Source organism: Oratosquilla oratoria, chromosome 24 (assembly GCF_046742065.1).
Source record: "Oratosquilla oratoria isolate Oo_2021 chromosome 24, ASM4674206v1, whole genome shotgun sequence".
Classification (NCBI taxonomy): Eukaryota; Metazoa; Arthropoda; class Malacostraca; order Stomatopoda; family Squillidae; genus Oratosquilla; species Oratosquilla oratoria.
In genome coordinates this window covers 930,337-954,336 of record NC_134800.1, presented here as the reverse complement: position 1 = coordinate 954,336, position 24,000 = coordinate 930,337, and the positions used below count along the sequence as shown (strand labels likewise).

The 24,000-nt window shown below is 45.0% G+C and overlaps 1 protein-coding gene across 5 annotated transcripts in view; it reads left to right on the top strand.

Moving 5' to 3' along the window:
- LOC143038364 (glycine receptor subunit alpha-2-like) overlaps positions 1 to 24,000 on the top strand; it is a 426,738-nt gene that overhangs the window by 216,294 nt on the left and 186,444 nt on the right. The window contains exon 1 of one of the 5 annotated variants that reach the window (XM_076207402.1): positions 4,304 to 4,344. The exons of the other annotated variants lie outside the window; for them this stretch is intronic. The gene's annotated coding sequence lies outside the window, so the exon portion shown is untranslated. Of the gene's footprint in view, positions 1 to 4,303; positions 4,345 to 24,000 lie in introns of those variants that run through there. 5 annotated transcript variants of the gene reach the window in all.

Below are 24,000 nucleotides of genomic sequence, written 5' to 3'. Positions count from 1 at the left end.
AAAAGAATAGAGGATGAGTGGGAGGAGGAAGGGAGGAGAGGGAGTACTGAATAGAGGAGAGGGGTGAGGGGAAGAGAAGGTAAACAGTGGTAGGAGAAGAAGAAGAAGGAATGGGTGAGAGGAGGAGGAGAGGGAAAAATGGGAGGAGGAGGAGAGGAGAGAGTGGGTGGAAGAGAAGAAGAGAGGGGTGGGAAAAAGAGGAGAGGGAATAGGTGGGAAGAAGTGGAGAGGTGACGGAGTGTAACGGGAGGAGAGGACGAAAAGGGAAAGAGAGGAAAGGGAGGGGAGGAGAGGAGGGGGGTCTACTGAGAGGGGTGGCGTAGGGGGGGAAGGGGAGGATGAAGATTGAAAGAGGGGGAGAGGGGAAGAAGAGAGAAAATATCTTCGAATGGAGGAAATGGAGAGATTGGAGGAAGAAGGTGACGAATGAGAAGTGAAGATAGGGGAGACATTGAAAAAGTATGTGTGTGAGAGAAAGAAAGAGAGAGAGAGAGAGAGAGAGAGAGAGAGAGAGAGAGAGAGAGAGAGAGAGAGAGAGAGAGAGAGAGAGAGAGAGAGAGGATTAAAAAGTTAGATGGAGAGATAAAGCGAGTAAGAATGAGAGAGAGAAGGTGGAGGAGAGGAAGAGAGAGGTCGGGAAGAAAGAAAAAAGGAGAGGGAGAGAGAGAAAAAGAGAAGACAGGAGAGGGAGGGAGAAAGATAGATGGTGGAGCGTAGATTGATACAGACAATACTTCCTGTGCTGCGAAACCGAAGAGCCTTCTGTCCTGTAGGACAATATCCCACTCGAGTGGCATATTGTCCTGTAGGACAATATCCCACTCGAGTGGCATAGAATCGCGGAGGCGGTCAGCCAAAGAGACATTTGAGAGCAGAAAGGAGTGAGGGAGGGAGGAAGCGATATTAAATGTCGGAAAAATATCGGCTTCTTTCTTCTTTGAGTGCAGATGAAGTTGAAAAAAAAGCGTCGTATTAGTCTGTAAGGGGTGTCGCTGTGGTCTCTAAAGTATCGACTGTAGGGAAATTATGCAATCAATATACCGCGCGGGATGAGGGTTGAGAAGAAGAGAAAGACAATGAGAGCGATATATATATATATATATATATATATATATATATATATATATATATTATATATATATATATATACTTATATAAATATATTATATATATATATATATATAGAGAGAGAGAGAGAGAGATAGAGAGAGAGCGGGAGAGAGAGAGAGGAAAAAAGAAGAGTAAGAGAAAACAACTAGAGGAAAGGAGAGAGAGACAGAGAGAGAGAGAGAGTAATGGAGAAAGAGAGAGTCTCTGAGACCCAAAAGGGCCAAAGTTGGCCAACTGGAAACCGAATTTTGAAAAATAAAAAGAAAGAAAAAAAAATGACAAAGAACTGAACAAGTTGAAGAAAAGGATTGAGGAAAGTTGATTTAGGAAATTGAAGGGAACGCAGACCAGAATTGAAGGACTGTCCCAAAGGCACAGGAGGAGGAGGAGGAGGAGGAGGAGGATGAGGAACATTCCCAGAGTCATCTCGACACTCGAGTCGTCCTTCGAAGGCGACACCCAAGGAGGAGGAGGAGGAGGAGGAGGAGGAGGAGTAAAAGAACATGAGGAGTAGGAAGAGGGGGAAGAGGAAGACAGCGAGGGGGAGAAAGAGAAGAGGATGAGGAGGGAAAAGAGGAAGAAGTGGATGAGGAGGGAAAAGAGGAGGAAGAGAAAGAGGAGGAGGAGGAGGAGGAGGAGGAGTAAGAGAGGAGGAGGAGGAGGAGGAGGAGTAAGAGAGGAGGAGGAGGAAGAAGAGAAGGAAACAGGGGAAGGAAAGTCTGAAGTTCGATTTGAGTGCAGAGATCAGTTCCCAACGTCCAACGGAGAGAATCGTGACGTTCAGTTCCTGACCGTGTGTATAACACAAATAGATAAACAAATGAATAAATACATAAAGATACAAATATCTAAGTAAATAAAGGTATAAAAAACAAAACAAACTTATAAATTATGATTAATTGACTAAATGAATAATTGACTGACTGATTGATTGATTGTTTTGGTTTAAAGTCGCCAATCTTCCCCTATCGGGAAGATAGGACGGTGTCCCCTACAGAGGACTTTGTAGCGTGGCATTTAATGAACCCATGCCCTTGGTTCAACTCGCCAGTGGCAGAGCTCGAACCGCCACCTCCTCAACCTTCGCCGCAAGTTGCGACGCTCTAACCCGCTCGGACAACGAGCTTCCTTTTATCAATGAAATCCATTATTGCAGAATTCAAGAGATAAATAGATGTTTTATGAATTGAGAAGTAAATAAAGGAAAGTAAATAAAGAAGAGGTAGAAGTATTAGCAGAGTTAGCATACAGTTCGAGTTTTCTTTGGCTGCCTGTACACACACACACACACACACACACACACACACACACACACACACACACACACACACACACACACACACACACACACACACACACACACACACACACACACACACACACCATACACATACCACACACACACACACACACACACACATATATATATATATTATATATATATATATATATGTACATATATATATTCATATATATATATACATATATATATATGTATATATATATATATGTATATATATAGTATATAAAGATATACACTGTATATATATACTATACACATGTACAAGTTATGCCTCACGGGAAATCAAGAGGAAAATCTAGAAAAAGTAATGAATTATTCACCAGTGGCGCAATTTAACATCTAATTGTTTTATTCCAAGAGTAGACGCCGAGGGTCCCAGCTCTCATCCGGGAGAGTAACTACCGTCGATCACGGGGCCAGTACGTGATCTAGGACCATGGCGAGCCACATTTATTTGAAAATGAAACATATTTTTTATTTCTTTTATCTATTCATTCAGTTATTTATGTATTCATTTATCTATTTGTTTATTCATTTATTTATTAATGTAATCATCTATTATTTATTTTATTTATTTGTTTACTTATTCATTTCATTTGGTCTTGTTGCTGCTGACCTACTTCAAGGAAGACGAAAGAAATAGATGAGAACTCGTCCTCGGGGAAATGATGTCATCAAATATTTCTTCTCTATATATTTCACTTTCACAGTGAGAATATGAATACAGCGAGGTTATTAAACTATGGAGAATGTTTACACTTTAACAAATATGTTTTTAAGTGAATGTTTATATATATATATATGTATATATATATATATATATATATATATAAACAAACTCAATGTCCTTATATCATTACTACAAAAGGTATATATGTGTATATAAAGATATGATATCTGATTATACTATCTCCCTGTGAATGAGTTGCCTTTCATTTACATGGTTTAGTAAAAAAATGTTCTCTATGCAAAAGATTGTGATTTCATGGTCGTGGATCACGTGCTGGATTCGTGATCGCCAGCCAATCCCCCTCCGGATAAGAGCTCGGATTCTCATCGTCTTTCCCGGTCGCCCCTTGGAGTGAAACAATCAAATTAAGCTCGATTGCTCCGCTGAAGAACTGATCTTTTCTTTCTCTCTCTCTCTCTTTTTTTTTTTTTTTTTGCAGAATTCAGTCTTAAGTGATTTCTCATGAGACTTAAATTGGAGTAATTGCGTAAAGCCCAACTAAAGTGATTATGTGTATCTACTACATTAGTCTGAAACACACCTCTGTTGTACTTTTTTTATACAAATTTTACAGAAAATATTCGTACGAACTGTACATGTAATTATGTATAAACGCGTGTAGATTTATATGTGTATGTATGTATGTATATATGTATGTATGTATGTATATATGTATGTATGTATGTATGTATATATGTATGTATGTATATATGTATATATGTATGTATGTATGTATGTATGTATATATGTATGTATGTATATATGTATATATGTATGTATGTATGTATGTATGTATGTATGTATGTATGTATGTATGTATATATGTATGTATGTATGTATGTATGCATGTATGTATGTATGTATGTATGTATGTATGGTCACTGTTTCTTATCTAATAAGTTTATGGTTTGGACCTCTATTACCTTATTTTGTAATTTATATATATTTTCTTTTATTCTTTTTTAAACCATGACACAGCCACTTTTGTTAATTATTTTTGAGCACTTGTACCGAGAAATCCTGCCACCTCTCTCTCTCTCTCTTAGTTGGCGAATCTTCTCCAATGTCTGTACACAATGACCTCTCTCGATTTGAAACGCATATTTGCAATCTTCATCTAGAACGTTTTCTTTTATGTCTAATTTTATTTTCTTCATTTCAGGTATGGATCATAGAATACAGATCTTAGAGGAATCCTAAGGTAATGTGTTGTCAATATATTTTTATTATGATCATGTTGATGTAGTTTTATGTTTTTTTTATATTTTTGTTCGATTCAAAGTCTTTTATGTTTGTTAATATGAGATTTTTTCTCAATTTGTTTTAGCTCATTTTCTCCCGAGCTATTTTCATTCTTTCTTTTTTGGTCTTATATGAACCACGCTGAATTAGCGGTCGAGCGGGATACTATTACAACATTGAGCCGTGTGTGTGTGTGTGTGTGTGTGTGTGTGTGTGTGTGTGTGTGTGTGTGTGTGTGTGTGTGTGTGTGTGTGTGTGTGTGTGTGTGTGTGTGTGTGTGTGTGTGTGTGTGTGTGTGTGTGTGTGTGTGTGTGTGTGTGTGTGTGTGTGTGTGTGTGTGTGTGTGTGTGTGTGTGTGTGTGTGTGTGTGTGTGTGTTTGTGTGTGTGTGTGTGTGCGTGTATGTGTGTGTGTGTGCGTGCGTGCACGCGCGTATCCATATGTATTCTAATGCGCATTTATATGAAATAGGAGGAGAATAACCGGGAATGACAGCATGCATTTGTTCAACTCCGTGATGCTCCTTTTAATAATTGTCACGGCGTCTCCGCAGTACGATCATCTCGTTTTGGAGAGCATAACTGCTGATTAGAAATATCGAAATGTGTTTTATAAAACACACTTATTTCACCTCTAATGACTCATTCGAACCGATTCAGAGCTCGCGAAATTGTTATCTTGAGCGAAATGGGTTGGGTAAGTATGAGTGTGTATCAGAATTCCGATAATAATAAAGAGACAGAGACCACAAATGACGTCATTTTTCTTTGATTTCTTCGTTTTGTTTTCTAATTCTGCTTAGAAACATGGTAAGCAAAAATAAAGATAAATGAATAAATGAATAAGTAAATAAATGAATGACTAAATAAATGAATAGATAAAGAAATGATCAAATGAAATAGAATGACATCAATTATTTACTAAAGATCTCATAATCATAGGAGTTTCAATGTCTCAGGGAGGACCGGAAGGGATTGTCAATCAAAAATAATGGGATTGGCACGAGAAAGAAAATCACTGTCGACATTAAGGAATTGACACAAGACAAATAAGATGCCACCCAATCCTAGTGGATTGGCACTCGACAGTTAGGTATTGGCACAGTACAAAAAATATTGGCATCCAATCCTACGAGATTGGCACTGAGAAGACATTTGGCCTTAAAGTATTGAAAATCTTCCCTAAAGAATTGAAAATCGACCCTAAAGAATTTAGAATCGACTCTACAGGGTTTGCACATCATCCTAAAGGATTGGCACTTGATCCTAAATGATTGGCACCCATTCCTAGGGGATTAGGACAAAAAAAGGCTTTCAATCCTAATGGATTGGCGCTTGGTCATAAAGGATTGTGAAAAAAAAATTACTTTCAACCCTAAAGGATTTACACTTGATCCTAAAAGATTGTCGCCCAATCCTATGGAATTGGCATTAAAAAAAGTAATTCGAGCCTGCATGATTGGCATTTGATGGTAAATGATTGACACCCAATCCTAGGAGATTGACACAAAGAAAAACATTGGTATTCGACCCTAAAGGATTAGGATTCGACCCTAAAGGATTGGCATTTGTCCTTACATGATTGGCACTTGATCCTAAATGACTGGCACCCGACCGAATGACTGCAAGACTGGCATATCGCCTCGTCCCCTTTCTCTCCACTAATGGACTCCTTCAATGGGTCTTTTGACAACATGCGAGGATGAGAGAGTGTAGTGGGGTGGAGTAGGGGTGGGGAAGGGTGGAGGAGGGTGAAAGAGGGGTGGAGGAAGGTAGGGGAGAGTTGCAGGAGTGCGGAGGAGGGGTGGATGGGGTGGAATAATCATACACTGTTCGTGATCATTTTGCGCAGGCGCTCTTCCCGTTTTCTATTTTGGGACTTCTAAGACCCTCTTCGTGCCAAGTGCCACCTGGATTATTCATCGCCGTGGCACACTCTTGGGCAGGGCCAGTGAGTGCCACTTCCGCTACTGATCCCTGAGGTATTCCGGTAATTCCCCTCCACGGGAAAAGGGGCCAAGTCATCCATCCCACATTCTCAACTCATTACTCACCTCCTCTTCCTCCTCCTCCCGATGACATAAAAATCACCGGTAAAGTCACAACCCCCAAAGAGAAAGAAGCTCTGCAATCCGATCTAGACAGATCATCAACTTGGGCTAGCAAGTGGCAAATGAAATTTAACGTTAACAAATGTAAAGTCATGCACATTGGAAGTAACAATAATCACGTCCAATACAAAATGAATGTCGAAATACTGGATTTAGCAGACAAGGAAAAATATTTTGAAGTTTTAATATCGAATGATTTGAAGCCAAGTCAACATTGCTCAGAAATTGTTAAAACAGCAAATAGATTGATTGGCTTTATTGGACGAGTCTTCGAAAATGAATCAGAAAAGATATTGCTAAAACTTTATAATTCCTTGGTCCGTCCCCATCTTCAATAATGCGTACAATTTTGGTCCCCATACTACCAGAAAGATATTAACAAACTAGAAAGAGTCCAACGAAGAGTAACTATAATGATACCAAGGCTAAGAAAAATACCGTATGAAGAAAGACTTAAAAGTCTAAATTTATTCTCACTTTCAAAAGGCAGTATGCGAGGAGACTTCATCGAAGTTTTTAAAGTGTTCAAAATCTTTGACAACATCAATGTCGAATATTACTTTTCATTAGACCAATCAAATACAAGAAGACGCCACGATTTTAAAGTAACTGATAAAATATTTTCTTCGAATGAAAGTAATCTTTTTTTCTTTAACAGGGTTATTAATGTGTGGAATTCGTTACCATCCATCGTCGTTGAAAGTAACACAATGACAACATTCAAAAATCGTTTAGATAAATATTTGGACTCTGATCCGCAAATAGAATATCATCCTTTGCAATAAAAGATCTGACAGCCCGGCATCTAACTGGCTAGGATAGTGGTAGCAGTAGTATTTAGTTCTTTTTCTGTCGCTCCTTGCTGTCCTGTTTCTTCACTGTAGTTTAGTATAGTTAACACAAACACCCTCATAAGGGCAAGTACGCCAGTTGTTGTTTATTTTTCCTTTATGTTCCTTTGTAGTCCTACTCCTCCTCTCCTCGTACTCTTCATTTTCCTCTTTCTTCTCCTCATCTTCCTACTATTCTTTTTCCTCTTCGTCTCACCCTACCTCTTTTTTTTCCTCTTCCTTCTCCTCCTCCTCTCTCTATTCTGCCACTTCTTCCTTCTTTTCCTCTTTCTTCTCCTCCTCTTTTTCTTCTCATCCTCTCCTTCTCGTCCTCGTCCTCTTCATCCTTCTTCCCTTATTCTGTTTTGTCCTCTTCCGTTGTGTTTTGGTCTTTCTTCTCCTATTCACCCTCCTTCCTTTTCTCCTCCACTTTTTTCCTCCTTCTCAATCCAGTTATTCCCTTATTTTCATAGAAAGCATCGCATAAGGTGTTAGTCGTGTCTCCTTAATCTTTGCTCTCCCAGTTTCTAAAAAAAAGCTAAGGATGTCGACATAAAAAAAAAAAAAAATCTTCCACGACGCGATGAAGAAACCGCAAGCGTTAAGTACATTACCTCAGCCTTCAGGGTACTTGAAAACTTGCCTCCTCGCGCCTTCAAGTTTTTTTGAGAGGACGTCGAGGAATCCCCCGAGGGCCTTGAAGGCCATCGGTGGCCTCGGGAGCCTTGTCAAAAAAAAAAAAAAAAAAAAAAAAAAAAAGTCTTCAGAGATTCAGTCTTATCCAGAACGTACTGGCAGAAGTTATCTATACAATATATATATATATATAAATATATATATATATATATACATATATATAAATATATATATATTACAGATGAAAAATGTAATCACACATTTGTCAATAACGTAGAACCACTGTTGGAGTAGAAAAGACAGCACGCCCTCTCTTATTTGTATCTACTGAAGAGGATTGCAGTTTGCAATCGAAATATATAGATTCCCCGTTTCCAGTCTCTTCTACTCCAACAGTGGTTTTCTACGTTATATATAAATATATATATATATATATATATATATATATATATATATATACATATATATGTATATATATAAGTATATATATAAATATATATATATATAAGTATATTATAAAACATATGTATGTATACATACATATATATGTATATATATATACATATACATATATATATATATATATATATACATGTATATATATTCTGTTAAAACCGACAGCAAAAAAAATTGAGTAACTTTTTCCGTGAGCTCTCAAGCTTGCGAAAAGTAGATATCTTGTAGGGGGAGAGAGAGTAAATCAAATTTCCAAAACTCATAGGAAACACAAAAGTTATAATGAGCACAAAAATACAGCACAGAGTAAATAAAAATGCAAGAAATTAATACGAAAAATACAGCACACAAAAACAAAAACAAGCAGAACAAATTAAATATCAAGACGTTTCGCAGATCTTTCTGCATCCTCAGTTGAAGTTAAGAAAAAGGGAAAGGGAGCATGTTTTAAATGAAATGAAAAACACGGGGAGAAGTCACTGTGTTATGACTGGAGGAGGTCCCACGTATGTCCCACGTATGGGTTCGGCGCCAATCTGCCTCTCAATCTTTCAGAACGACGTAAAGCTGTACGCTCTTCCCTTTGGCGGGGAATGAGAGGCCTCTGTGGAGGAGACTCCGATTTCCTGGGGTTGTCCATCTGGCTCTTCCGAACAGGTTTCATGCTGAGGAGGCGTAGTCATGTACTTACCTATTAATGGCAGGTTGCAGCTCCTTTATCCAGATGGCTTCCAGGATGGCCAGGCGCTGTGACCTCTTCTTTTGCCACAGCTTTGGTGTTTTTGACCACAGTCTCCCTATCGAGGTGGCGTCGGTGCTGGGTCCAGTGGTGTTGCATAGGTCCTCCGTGTTGCAAGTGCATAGTGATTCTCCTGGATAATGTGGTGGTCGTCCTTCCCACGTAGGCTGAAAGGGGCGTGTATTCCTCCTCTGGGCATGTGTATTTGTATACTACGTGGGATTTACGAACTTCCTGAGGTTCTGCTGCGTGGTTGTTTTTAAAGAAGAGAAGAGGCCTTTCTACTGTTGTAAATGATTGTGAACGACAATTTGTCACTTTATTTTTTTGGGAACCACATTTCTATAGATTATGTTTTTTATAATCTTCTCATCCTCCTTGTATTTGGTAGACATGTAAGCCATGTAGAACACCTTAATTGCGGTCCCTTCGTGTTCTACTGTAGTGGGGCGTGTTTGTTTGTACAAATTGTCGATCATTCTGCGGGGATTGGCTTGGACCTCGTGATTCGTGTATTCATTGTTGATAAGGAGTTGGTGGACCCGATCAAACTCCTTCTGAGTGTCACTCCAAGAAGAACAGTGGCTGAGGGCTCTTCTGAAAAAGGCACTAACTGTGGCGTCTTTGTGTCTCTGGGGACACTCGCTCTCTCCATTCATGCACAGTCCGGAATTGGTATCTTTGACGTGGACACGACGTGAGACCTCCTCCAGTTACAAGACGGTGACTTCTCTCCGTGCTTTTCATTCCATTCAAAAGATGCTCCCTTTTCCCTTTTCTTCATTTCAACTGAGGATGCAGAAAGATCTACGAAACGTCTTGATATTTAATTTGTTCTGCTTGTATTTTGTTTTGTGTGCTGTATTTTTCGTATTAATTTCTTGTATTTTGTTTGCTGTGTGCTGTATTTTTGTGTTCATTATAACTTTTGTGTTTCCTATGAGTTTTTGGAAATTTGATTCACTCCTTCTCCCCCTACCAGAAATCTACTTTTCGCAAGGTTGAGAGCACACGGAAAAAGTTAATTAATAATTCTTTTGCTGTCGTTTTTAACGGAATATGCCTTAGAGAGAATCTCCTGCCACGCTTCACCAATACACACACACACACACACACACACACACACACACACACACACACACACACACACACACACACACACACACACACACACACACACACACACACACACACACACACACACACACACACATATATATATATATATGACAAATGTTCACCTTGTAAACTTTTATAGTCTTCACGACTGTAAAGTGTGCAAAGAAGAGCCTTACCTCAAAAATATCAAGTGTGAAGGAGCAAGATGGTGCCCAAACCACACCAAACAACCAAACCTTCATTCATCTCGTGACCTCCGAAGAGAAGTGAACTCGGGACTTTCGTGCTGCTGCTGCTGCCGCCGGAATAATTAGGTCCGAAGGAGGTGGCGTGTTTCTATGGCAACACAAACTTTTCACGCTGAACGTGGCGTGAAAAAGGACAATGCCGCCATAATGTGAGTGTATATAGGACGTTTCGTGCGGCTAAATAGGACATCACGCATGTCCATATTGGGCTTATTCTGATATTAGACTGTGTATGCGTTTAATATCAAGCCTGATGTGAACTCACGGGGTGCATTGGGTGGTGAAATGAGACAAAAAAGGACAAAATGAAAAAAGTAAAAACAAAATTGGTTGTGACCTTATGAGGTACAAAGCAATATCACATTTCTCCGTTCCCTCTCCCTCTTCCCCTCCCCTCTTTTCTATCTCTCTCCCCTCTCTCCTCCCCTCCTTTCCTCTCCCTCTCCCCTCCCGTCCCCTTCCCTTATCTCCCTTTACCCCTCTTCCTTGTTTCATTCCCTCTTCCCCTCCCCTACCGTTCCTCTCCGTCTCCCCTCCTCTCTCTCCCCTCCTCTCTCTCCCCTCCTCTCTCTCCCCTCCTCTCTCTCCCGCTTCTCATTCTTCCCTTCTCTCCCTCTTCCTTCTCACCCTCATCTTTTCTTCTTCCCTTTGTTTCTTCCTCTCCCCCTCTTCTTCTCTTCTTCTCCTCTTCACCACCACTCCTCTATTTCCTTTCGCTTCTTTTTCGCCTTCCCCCTCCCCCCTCTCTCTCTTTCTCTCTCCGCTTCTGCAATTTTGTCTTTCTTTCTCTATTCCTCTTTTCTCCTCCACTTTCTCCACTTCCGGTCCTCCCCTTATCTCAGGTGTCCTCTCCAGTCCACCTCTCTCTCTCTCTCTCTCTCTCTCTCTCTCTCTCTCTCTCTCTCTCTCTCTCTCTCTGAATGCCGACAGGAGACCTTTTATTTGATAACTAGGTCGGATGTAAAAGAAATTAATAGTGATAAATAAGTAAATAAATAAGCAAATAGATAAATGAATATAAAGATAATAATATAAATAATAATAAATAGAATAAGTAAGTAAATGCATAGGTATAGTTAGATAATAAACAAACAGGTAAATATTAAATAATGATAGATTGACATATAAATAATAATGAATGTGAATCATGCAAATAATAATAAATAAACAGACAAATGATAACAAAACAAATAAACAAATAATATAAAATAAATCAGTCATCACAGCATCTTAGGTGTTTATTTAAATGATTCTTAAAGCTTCGAACTGAACTACATTGCACTGCCTCTGCAGGAAGTTTATTCCATTCATTAACTACACGGTTGGCGAAGTTGTTTCTACCCACTTCCAAATTAAATCTATTTCCTGACAATTTGAGACCATTGTTTCTTGTCTGATTCTCATTCAGTGTGAACATTTTGTCACTTTTGATGTTGCCAATTCCCTTTAGAATCTTAAAGACCTGTATCAAGTCACCTCTGAGTCTACGCTTTTTTAGGGAAAACAGATTCATATGTCTTAGTCGAATTTTGTATGATTTATTTTTGACATTTGGAATTAGTTTTGTGGCTTGTCAGGCCGTTGTACTTTTCTCAATCTGTCAATGTTTTTAATGAGATTCGGTGACCATACGGAAACAGCATATTCCAAATGTGGACGAACTAACTCTCTCTCTCCCTCTCTCTCTCTCTCTCTCTCTCTCTCTCTCTCTCTCTCTCTCTCTCTCTCTCTCTCTCTCTCTCTCTCTCTCTCTTTCTCTTTCTCTGTCTCTCTCTCTCTTCCCCTTACCTCTCCCTATTTTCCTCCCCTACCACTCCCTCCCCTCCCTCCACTCCACCCTTTCCTCTCCTCTTTTGTTCCTCTCCCCTCTCTCATTTCCTTCCCTACCCTCTCTCTCCCCTTTCTCCCACTCCTCCTCCTCCCCTTCCTTCTACTCCTCCTTTTCCCCTCTCTCCTCCTCTCCATTTTCTCCTAACCTCCCCTCCATCTTCTTCCTGCTTATACCTCCCTCCTTCACTCCTTCCCTCTCCCTCTCACCCTTCCCCTACCCCTCTCTCCTCCCCTCCTACCCTCCGACCCCATCCTCCCCCTCTTACCTTTCCCTCCCCTCTCTTCCCTCGCTCCCTCCCCTCCCTCCCTCCCTCCCTCCATGTTCAGGAGGACGCCCGCCTAATTAACATCTCCTCACGCAAGGCCCTCCACCCCTCCAGCCCTCCACACGTAGAGGGAGGAAGAGAGAGAGAGAGAGAGAGAGAGAGAGGCTGCCCTCCCTTGCTTCCCAAAGTGGAGGGGGGTCGATGTAATCCAAGATACTACAACGCGGAATAATACAACAACATACAATACAATGACAATGATACAGTATACATTCCTTCTGGATATTATCTTTCTTCTTCCCCCCCTAATCGCCAACCTCTCTTCCCTTCCCTTTCATTCTCTCCCCAGCCTTCTTCCCCCTCCTCCTCCTCAACCTTCTTCTCCCACCTCCTTCTTTACCTACCCTCCTCTCCCTCCACTTCTCCCCTCCCCTCCCCTCCCCTCCCCTTCCCCGCCTCTCCTTCTCCACTCCCCCTTCTCTCTCTCTCTCCACTTCTCCCCTCCCCTCCTCCTTCCCCTCCCCTCCTCCTTCCCCTCCCCTCCACTCCCCTCCTTCTCCCCTTGCTCCTCCTTCTCACCACCCCCTTCCTTCTCCCTCTCCCTACTTCTCCCCTCCCCTCTTTCTCCCCTCCTCCCTCCTCCTCCCCTCACCTCCTTCTCACCTCCCCTCCTCCCCCTCCTCCCCCTCCCCTCTTTCTCCTCCCCTTCCTTCTCCCCTCACCTCCTCCCCTTCCCTCCTTCTCCCCTTTCCCCTCCTTCTACCCTTCCCTCCTCTCTTTCCCCCTCCTTTCCACCATCCCCTTCTATCTCTCCCTCCCCTCTATCTTCCCTCCCCTCCTTCTCCCCCTCCTCTTCCTTCTCCCCCTCCTCTTCCTTCTCCCCTTCTCCCTCCTCCTCCTCCCCTCCTTCTCACCATCCCCTTCATTCTCCCTCTCTTCCCCCTCCCCTCCTCCTCTTCCCTTCCTCCTCTTCCCCTCCTCCTCTCCCTTCCTCGTCTTCCCCTCCTTCTCTCCCTCCCCCTCCCATCCTCCCCTCCCCTTTTTCTCCCCTCCCCTCCTCCCCCTCTCCCCTCCCCTCCTCCCCATCCCCTCCTCACCTTCACCTCCCCTCCTCCCCCTCCCCTCCTTCTCCCCTACCCCTCCCTTGCCACCTTCCCCTCCTTCTTCCCTACCCCTCCCTTGCCACCTTACCCTCCTTCTTCCCTACCCCTCCCTTGCCACCTTCCCCTCCTTCTCCCCTACCCCTTTCCTCCTCCCCTCCCCTCCTTTTCCCACTACCCCTCCTTTTCTCCCCCTAGCCCTCATCCTTCCCCCCCTTGTCTTTCTTACCCCTATTCCCCTCAACCCTTATTCTCTCCCCTTCCTTTCCTTCTCCCCTCCTCTTCCCCCCTCCGTCCCCCCTCCCCGATCCCCAGCCCCCGTTCTCTCTCCCCTTCCCTTACCTTCTCCCCTTCTCTTGTTCCCCTCCGTCTTCCCCCCTCCCCCAATCTCCAGTTTCACCTTTCTCTTCCCTCTGTGCTTCCTCCTCCTCCTCTTCCTCCACCTCTTCCTTTACTCTCTTCTCTTTGTAATCTCCTTTCTCTCAGCCTCCACATAATTCTCATATTTCTCCTCCTCCTCCTCCTCCTCTTCCTCCCCTCTTCCTCCTCTTCTTTCTCCTACTCTTCCTCCTCCTTCTCCTCCTCTTCCTCCACTTCTTTCTCTTCCTCTTCCTCCTATTCCTCCTCCTTTTCTCTTCTTCCTCCTCTTCCTCTTTCTCCTCCTGTTCCTCTTCCTCGTTCCGTTCTTCATCACATCATCGCAATTCACAACTTGAATATTTTGGTTTCCGTCAAACGGTTTCTTTAAGAAATTAAAAAGATCTTATCGCCATTTCAAGATCGCAAAAGAGACCTCGCTGCCAACGCGTCACGTGACCAAGCACTGATGCAACGCTGAGTGCCGAGGATCGATAGAGTTGAGCGGCGTCACACGGGTGTAATGTACCAATCGAAACCCTTCCATGTACAACAAAGTACTGTACTGTACATCGGCCTTTGATTAAGACACATCAACTCTCCTGACATGTAATCCCTCTCTCTCTCCCCTCCCTTCCCCTTCCTTACCCTCCCCACCCTCCGCTCTCCTCCCCTTCCCTCTCCTTCCCTCTCCCCTCCCCTCCCCTTTCCCCTCCCCTTTGCCCTCTCCTTTCCTCCCTTCCCCTTTCCTCCCTTCCCCTTTCCTCACTTTCCTCTCCTCCATTCCCTCTCCTTCCCCCTCCATTCCACTCCCCTTCTCTCCCTCCCCTCCCCTCCCCTCTCATTTCTTCCCTCCCTCCCTCCCTCCCTCCCCCACTCCCTCCCTCCCCTCCCTTCCCCTCCCCTCTCATTTCTTCCCTCCCTCCCTCACTCCCTCCCTCCCTCCCTCCCTCCCTCCCTCCCTCCCTCCCTCCCTCCCTCCCTCCCCTTCCCTCTCCTTCCCTTTCCTTCCCTCCCATTCCCTCCATCCCTTACCTTCCCCTCCCCTCTCCTCCCTTCCCTCTCTTTCGCCTCTCTCCTCCCTCCCTTCCCTCCCTCCTCTCCTTCCCTCCCCTCTCCTTCTTTCCCTCTCCTTCCCCTCTCTCCTTCCCTCTTCCCTCTCCTTCCCTCCCATGCCTTTCATCCCCTACCCTCCCCTCCCCTCTCCTTCCCTCCCCTCTCTTCCCTTCCCTCTCCTTCTCCCTCTCTCCTTCCTCCCCTTTCCTCCCTCTCCTCTCCTTCCCTCTCCTTCCCTCCCCTTTACTCCCTCTCCTTCTCTCCCATCTCCTCTCTTTCTTCCCTCCCTCCCTCCCTCTCTCTCCCCTCATTCTCGCAAACACTTCATTTTCTTTGTTCACTTCCAGTCCCTCCATCTCCCTCCCTGTCCCCTCCACCCACCTCCTCATTACCTCCTACCCTCCCCTCTCCTCCTCCATCTTTGTCCCTCCATCTCTATAGCGTCCTGTAAACCATCACTAATCTTCTTTGAGTTGATCTTGATTAAAGACATTTGGCGCCTCCACTTTCACTTCTTCTTCCCCCTCCACCCCAACCTCCACCTTGACCATTACCTCCACCTCTACCTCCACCTCCACCTGCACCTCCACCTCCGCCCCCACCTCCACCTCCATCTCCACCTCCAACCCACCTCCATCTTCACCTCCACCTGCACCTCCACCTCCGCCCCCACCTCCACCTCCATCTCCACCTCCAACCCACCTCCATCTTCACCTCCACCACCACCAATATTACCACTATCACCATCACCACTTACGTCACCAACTCCACCTCACCACAACTACCACTAAGTCCAATATTACCACCACCACCACCACGAACACTACCACCAGCTCTACCACTACCACCACCATCATTACCATCATCAAATCCACCACCACCCCAAGCATCATCAAACCACAACCCATACCACCACCGCTAAATCAACCACCACCACCACCACCACCTACGCCACCGCTTCCTCCTCCTCCACCTCCTCTTCCTCCTCCTCCTCCTCCGCCTCCTCTCCTCACACGCCCCCCCACCCACCCCCTCTCCCGGCGTTGAATCGTCTCGGTATTGGAGGCGGATTAGGCCAATCTCCCTTAATTCTCCCACTCCTCCACCACTTCTCCACCACCATCACCGCCCACAACTCTCAGACACAACAGACCTCCCCTTCATCCTCACCCTCCACCAACCTCAGAGTCGAGTTTCTTCTTCTTCGTCTTCGTCTTGTCTTCGTCTTCTTCTTCTTCTTCCCTTTCATCGTTTCCTTCTTCCTTTTCCTTTTCTTTGTTGTTCCCTCTTCTCTTCTCTTATTCCTTCTACTCCTCCTACCTCTCTTCTTTCTGTGTCTTCTCTTCCTCTTCTTCACCTACTTTTCCTCCTCCTCCTCCTCCTTTTCATTGCACGACAGCGGCGCGAGATATTTCAAGAGGATAGAGGCGCTGGTAAACTACAGCTCATAGCCTCCTCCTCCTCCTCCTCTTCATTTTTCTCCACTTCACCTTATCCTCCTCCTCCTGACACCCCCTCTCCCCTCCTCCTCCTCCTCCTCCTCCTCCTCCTCCTCCTCCTCCTCGGCCTCCTATTACTACTCGTGTTTACCCCCCTTTCTTCTCTCTTTGTCCTCCTCCTTCTCCTTATGCTTCTCCACCTTCTCTTCCTCTTCCTCCTCCTCCTCCTCCTCCTCGGCCTCCTATTACTACTCGTGTTTACCCCCCTTTCTTCTCTCTTTGTCCTCCTCCTTCTCCTTATGCTTCTCCACCTTCTCTTCCTCTTCCTCCTCCTCCTCCTCCTCCTCTTCATCCTTCTTGTCCTTCTCCTGCTCATGCTCACCTCCTCCCTTCTTATACCTCCTCCTCCTACTCCTCTTCCTCCATCTCCTACTCCTCACCCTCCTCGTCCTGATCCTCAATCTTCTCCTTCTCACTATCCTCCCCTCCTTATCCTCCTCCTCCTCCTCCTCCTTCTCTTCCTCCTTTTTTTCTCCTCCTGATCTTCCTCCCCTCCTCCTCCTCCTGCTCTTTCTCCTATTTTTGCTGCCCTTCCTCCTATTTCTCCTGCCCTTCCTCTTATTTCTCCTGCCCTTTCTTCAATTTCTCCTGCCCTTTCTTCTATTTCTCCTGCCCTTCCTCGTATTTCTCCTGCCCCTCCTCCTATTTCTCCTGCCCTTCCTCCTATTTCTCCTGCCCTTCCTCTTATTTCTCCTGCCCTTCTTCCTATTTCTCCTGCCCTTCCTCTTATTTCTCCTGCCCTTCCTCCTATTTCTCCTGCACTTCCTCCTATTTCTCCTGCCCTTCCTCTTATTTCTCCTGCCCTTCCTCCTATTTCTCCTGCCCTTCCTCTTACTTCTCCTGCCCTTTCTCCTATTTCTCCTGCCCTTCTTCCTCATTCTTCTCCTGCCCTTCTTCCTCTTCTTCCTTCTCCTTCTCCCCTTCTTTTCCCTCCTACTCCTCTTCCTCCTCCTCCTCCTCCTCCTCCTCCTCCACTAGTGTGCGAACTTCGATGTGGAGATTTCCGAGTTCGAGGAAGCCAATTGTCGAACTCATCGGTGGCGGCGCGGGCCGGAAGGGGGGAGGGGGGAAGAGGGGGGAGGAAGGGGAGGTGGGGAGAGGGGAGAGAGAAAGAGAGAAAGGGAGACGGGGTAGAGTAGGGGGAGGGAGAAGGAGGGGAGAGGAAGAGGGGGAGAGAAAGGGGGAAGGAATAGAGATGGGAAGAGGGAGAGAGGAAAGAGCGGGGGTAGAGTGGGGGAGAGGGGGAGAAGGGGAGAGTGGGGTAAGAGGGGAGAAAGAGGAGGGGGAGAGAGGGAGAGGGGATGAGGGGGAAGAGAGGGGGAGAGAGTGGAGAGGGGGAGAGAAGGGAGAGTGGGGTAAGAGGGGAGAAAGGGGAGGGGGGTAGAGGGAGAGAGGATGAGGGGGGAGAGAGGGGGAGAGAGTGGAGAGGGGGAGAGTAAAATCCTGTTCTTGCGGAGACCCTGAGTGTCTTCGGGAGATCCCACCGCTTCCCAAAGTGGATCGATGGCAAAATGGAGGTGGATGGAGGTGGATTAGAGGTGGATATGGGCCCGGGGAGGAGGAGGAGGAGGTGGTGATGGTGGATTTGGTGGTGGAGCTGGTAGTAGTAGTGGTGGTGGTGGAGGAGGTGGTGGAGGTGGTGGAGGTGGTAGTGTTGGTGGTGGTAGTGAAGGGGATAGTGGTGTTGGTGGTATGGGTGAAGGAGGTGGTGGTGATGATGGAGGTGGTGGTGGTATGGATGATGGTGAAGGGGTTAGGGGTGGTGGTGGTATGGTGTTAGTGGTGGTATGGGTGGTGGTGGTATGAGTGGTGGTGGTATGGGTGGTGGTGGTATGGGTGGTGGTGGTATGGTGTTAGTGGTGGTATGGGTGGTGGTGGTATGGTGTTAGTGGTGGTATGGGTGGTGGTGGTATGGTGTTAGTGGTGGTATGGGTGGTGGTATGGTGTTAGTGGTGGTATAGGTGGTGATAGTATGGTGTTAGTGGTGGTATGGTGTTAGTGGTGGTATGGGTGGTGGTGTCATGGTGTTAGTGGTGGTATGGATGGTAGTGGTATGGGTGGTGGTGGTGAGTTTATATGGGTTTTCAGCCGATGTGAATCGGGTCAGGGTTTGTCAATATTGGGGCTCAGCTGGAGAATGTTTGTCTTTGTAGCTCCTCTCTTATCTCTCTCTCTCTCTCTCCTTCTCGTTCTCGCTCTCTCTTTCTTGTTCTGTTCCTCCATCGCTCTCTCTTTTTCTCTTCATCTGTCTCAATCTCTCTCTCTCTCTCTCTCTCTCTCTCTCTCTCTCTCTCTCTCTCTCTCTCTCTCTCTCTCTCTCTCTCTCTCTCTCTCTCTCTCTCTCTCTCTCTCTCATAGGTAAGCTTAGGTAAAATTATGTAAGGTTAGATTAGGTTACGTTAGGTTAGGTTACGTAGATATTAGACAAGATTAGGTAATGTTATTATAGGTAAGGTTAGGTAAAGTTCGCTAATAATGAATAACATTAGAATGTTTTGCGACTGGACAAGTGTTACCAAAATACCGCCAAACGAATTGCAGTATTCATAGGAAATGGCGTATTTGGCCTATTTTTTTTTACATAGCAACGTCGGTTTTATCGCCTTGAGTGGCGATATCTTGGTCTTAATGTACTCAGGAGGGTAGAGAGGAAAGTTGATGTCAATTTTTCCACTACGGATCATCCCGAGATTGAAAGAGAGAGAGAGAGAGAGAGAGAGAGAGAGAGAGAGAGAGAGAGAGAGAGAGAGAGAGAGAGAGAGAGAGAGAGAGAGAGAGAGAGATTGAAAGAGAGAGAGAGATTGAAAGAGAGAGAGAGAGAGAGAGAGAGAGAGAGAGAGAGAGAGAGAGAGAGAGAGAGAGAGAGAGAGAGAGAGAGAAGTAAATAAAATTGATCACATTCGACCGGATTAATTAGAAAGTGACGAATAATGGGATTATAACAGTATTGTGATTTCACCGAGTGACTGTCAGCGGGGTTGCAATCTTTCGTGACGGTTTAGTTTCTATGTTTACTTAATTATTTCCAGATCTAGGTGATCCTGTCACTCTTTCTATATTTTTTCTAGGTGGAACCCGAAATTCAAGTCCAGATTATATATATATATATATAAAAAAAAAAGTTTTTATCAGTGAAAAATCAAGTTTGATACATTCTGCCTTGAGCCTTTCTTCTTCTTCTTCTTGTTCTGCATCATGTTTCCCGCACGTTCCTCGGGATCCATTTTCAATCATTTTGAATTTCTTCCTTAAAAAAAAAAAAGGAAAAATAGGGGAGCAGAGGGATTGGGGAAAATGGAGGGGTGAGGGAGGGGAAGGGGAGGGGTAGGGGTAGGGGAAGGGAAGGAATAGGAGAAGAGGCAGGGTGAGGGTGAGGGTGAAGAAAGGGTGAAGGAGGGGAGTGGAGTGGGAAAGAGGGAGGGGAAGGGAGAGGGAAAGAAGGAGGATCGAGGGAGGGGAAGGGAGAGGGGAAGAGGGAGGTGAAAGATGGAGGGGAGAGGGGGAGAGGAGGCAGAGGGGAGGGGGAGCACTGCTGTTCAATCCCCCCCCCGTCCCCCGTTCCCTCAACTTTTGAAAAAAAAAATATATATATACATGAGAGTCCTGTTCACCAAAACAGGCCTTGTCCGTTTCATATTCCTTCGTTTATTTCTTTTCTTCTCCCCTTCGTTCTTTGCTTTCTATCTCCCCCATTTCTGCTATTGATAGAGTCCTCCCTCTTCCCCCCTTTCCCCCCTTCTCCCCTCCTTTCTCCCTCCTTCCTCTTCCCCCATCAACGATTGTCTTTGATTCTTTTCGATTTTGTCTTTTGTCTAAGCTGAGGAGTCTGTCCTTCAGAAGGTGAGGAGGAGGACCCTCATACGCCAGGAGGCGCTGAGTAGCTGCTGCGGCCGAAGCCGTCACCTTTGCCCCTATGTACTATATGCGCTTTAGGGGAGTGTTGGGGGGCAGGTAACAAACAGTCACTGCTGGGAATCGTAGAGTGATTGCGGGATTCGAACCCGCGGCTAGGAGGAGTGCGGGACTCGAACACGCTTCCTATTACGGAGGGAGGGAGGGAGGGAGGGAGGGAGGGAGGGAGGGAGGGAGGGAGGGAGGGAGGGAGGGAGGGAGGGAGGGAGGAGGGAGGGAGGGAGGGAGGGAGGGAGGGAGGGAGAGAGGAGGGAGGGAGGGAGGGCAGGAGGGAGAGAGGGAGGGAGGGAGGGAGGGAGAGAGGAAGGAAAAAATTGCTGATACAGGACGGACGGACGGACGATGGGAGCGGAAATGGTAAATTGACTTTTGTGGAACTTCTTATGAGAGATGAAGGACAGAAGAGGAGGAGAGAGTAAAGAGAGCTGTGAGAAAGGAAAAGAGAGTGGGGAAGAATCCGTTGGGGAGTCGGAAGAGATGGGGTCAAAAGGAGGAAGTAGGAGTGGAAGGTGGCGAGATGTCTTCAGAGGCCGATCAAGGAAGCGGAGAAAGATGTCGGCAAAGGAAAAGGAGGAATTGATGATTGATTGATAAAATTGATGAGAGAAAGGGGAGAAAGATTATAATGAATAACTAATTGATAAAGGAAACTGGAGGAAGGGAATACTAAATAACTGGTAATTTAATCAATGGAAGGGGGAAGAAGGAAGGAAGGAAGCTATGTTAATGTTAATTTAATTCCTACCAAGAGGCGTTCATTAACCAGTCATCATTTGCCCCAAAGCCTCTGGGACGATGGTTTTGTTAATAGTTTTTATTCTGGCTAATGTCAAGTGATTTGGCTCAGCCGAAAGGGGATGCTCTCTTAACAAAGGGTTTAGTTGTCACTCAGACTGATAACAAATCGACAGAGAAGTCGAAGACTCAGTGGAGGTTAACCTCAAGTGCGACCCCGAGGGGGAGCCTCAGTTTGAAGGAGGAACGAGAAGATTTTTGAGAATCATTTGAGTAAATACTTGGGCGCCTCAAGTACGACGCTCACACTCAACCAAGGATGACCTTCAGCTCGATGGGGGAACGAGAGGAACCTTTCTTTTTGTAGCTTCTCTCGTATACCTCTCTTTTCCTCGCTCTCTTTCGGTCTCTCTCTTTTTCTCTCTCTAGAGGTCGAGAGAGATAGAGAGAGCAACAGAGAGCGAGAAAGAGAGCGAGAGAAAGAGAGAGACATAAGAGAGGATCTAGAAAGACAAGGAAGGTTTCTCCGTATATCATTTGAAAGTAAACACTTGAGGAACGGTTCCTCCTCTTGCCTGCCTCCTTCTGGAGCCAAAGACATCTCACGGGAACGCTTCCTCGTGACATTCCGTTTCGTGGCCTTCTCACGTCTCTCTCACTGCCTGACACCAGGGAGCGTTCCTCTCCCACATCCCCACTCTCCCAACCCCCCTCCCCACTCCCCCTTCCCCTTCCCCTTCCTCTTCTCACTTCCCTCCCACTACCTGATATCAGTGACAATTCCTCCTCCTTCCTCCACCCTTTCCCCCCAACCCTCTCCACCTCCTCCTCCCCCTCCCCCTCTCCTTTCCCCTTCCACTTCCTTCCCCCTCCCCAACCCCCTCCGCCTTCCTCTTCTCCTCTTCCCCTCTCCTCCATTCCTCTTTCTCACTTTCCGCTCACTACCTAACACCAGATAGTGTTCTTCCTCCCCTCCCCTCCCCCCACCCTCCCCTCTTTCTCACTTCCCACCCCACTGCCGCCTGACACCAGAGAGAGAGAGAGAGAGAGAGAGAGAGAGAGAGAGAGAGAGAGAGAGAGAGAGAGAGAGAGAGAGAGAGAGAGAGAGAGAGAGAGAGAGAGCTCCTCTTCACCTTCCCCCTTCCCACCTCCTCCCCTCCCCCTTCAACCCTCCCCTTTATCCCCCCCCTCGACCCTCCCCCTCCCCTGTCCCCCTCCCCCTCCCCCTCCCCCTTTATCACTTCTCTCACGCCTTCTGTCGCCCAACACTGAGCTCTTCTGGCGCAGAAGTCCTCGCCGATGTCTATTCATGGACTCCTCCGCATCAGGCTCCTCCAAGTGTTAATAAGTCCTATTACCGACTCGCCGTCCCGTGACGAGCCTCTGAAAGGTCCTCTCTACCTCTGATCTCCTTCTCGACCTTTTTCGACTTCGTTGAGGACGACCTCCGGGATGCTCAGGTGCTACTTGAAGCGTCATCAAGAGGAATGCGAACTGCTGGTCGCCCTTGGGGAAATTATCTTGATATTGTGCAAGATTGCTTCTGCATGGCGATGTGCGTTATCGCTGCTTTGGGTGTTGTCAGAGGTGACAGGAGCGTTTGGGTGTAGCAAACGAGCGTCTCTCTACATTACCTTTTTTCAAACGGTGTGCCGCGGCACACGAAATTATCATGATTTTCAACTCAGCTAGATTGTCTTACTCAAAATAAATGTCTTAAAGTCGCGTTTGCAGAAGTCTGCGTATAATTGATTACCATTGTAAAAAGGTAATTGCTCGAATGTTTTCGGTTGTACTCCTTCTATGGAGGAACGGAGAAAAACATTTGTATTTTTCACCAGGACATTCAACAATAAGACCTTTTGAAAATATTATACTGTCTATAGGGCGGGGGGGGAGGGGGGGAATTTGAAAAGGGGGTACCAGAGAAAAAGTCACATGAAGTCAATGAGCCAAGAATAAATAAGTAAATAAATAGATAAATAAATAAACAAATCCTTATTTTTTGGCACATTGACCTCATGTGAACTTTTGTCTAGTACTCCCCCCTTTCTCAAATAACGCCACCCCCCCCCCCCCCGCCCTATAGACAGTACAATATTTCTAACAGGTTTTATTGTTGAATGTCCCGGTGGAAAAATAAATGTTTTTCTCCGTTCCTCCATAGAAGGGGTACGGCCGAAAATTTTCAAGCAAATGTTGTTGTTGTGCTGTTTTTTGTTTTGTTTTGTTTATTATTGTTGTTATTATTATTATTATCATTTAGTATTATTATTATTATTATTATTATTATTATTATTATTATTATTATTATTATTATTATTATTATTATTATTATTATTATTATTATTATTATTATTATTATTATTATTATTATTATTATCATTATTATATTTTCATTCATCGTAATAATAATGATAATGATAATGATAATGATGAAGTTTATGATGATATTGATAACGATAATGATAATGATTGATGATGATTAGGATGATATTGATGATGATTATGATGATGATGATGATAATAATGATATTGATTATGATGATGATGATTGATTATGATGATGATGATTGATTATGATGATGATTGATTATGATGATGATGATTGATTATGATGATGATTGATTATGATGATGATGATTGATTATGATGATGATGATTGATTATGATGATGATGATTATGATGATGATGATTGATTATGATTAATAATAATGATTAA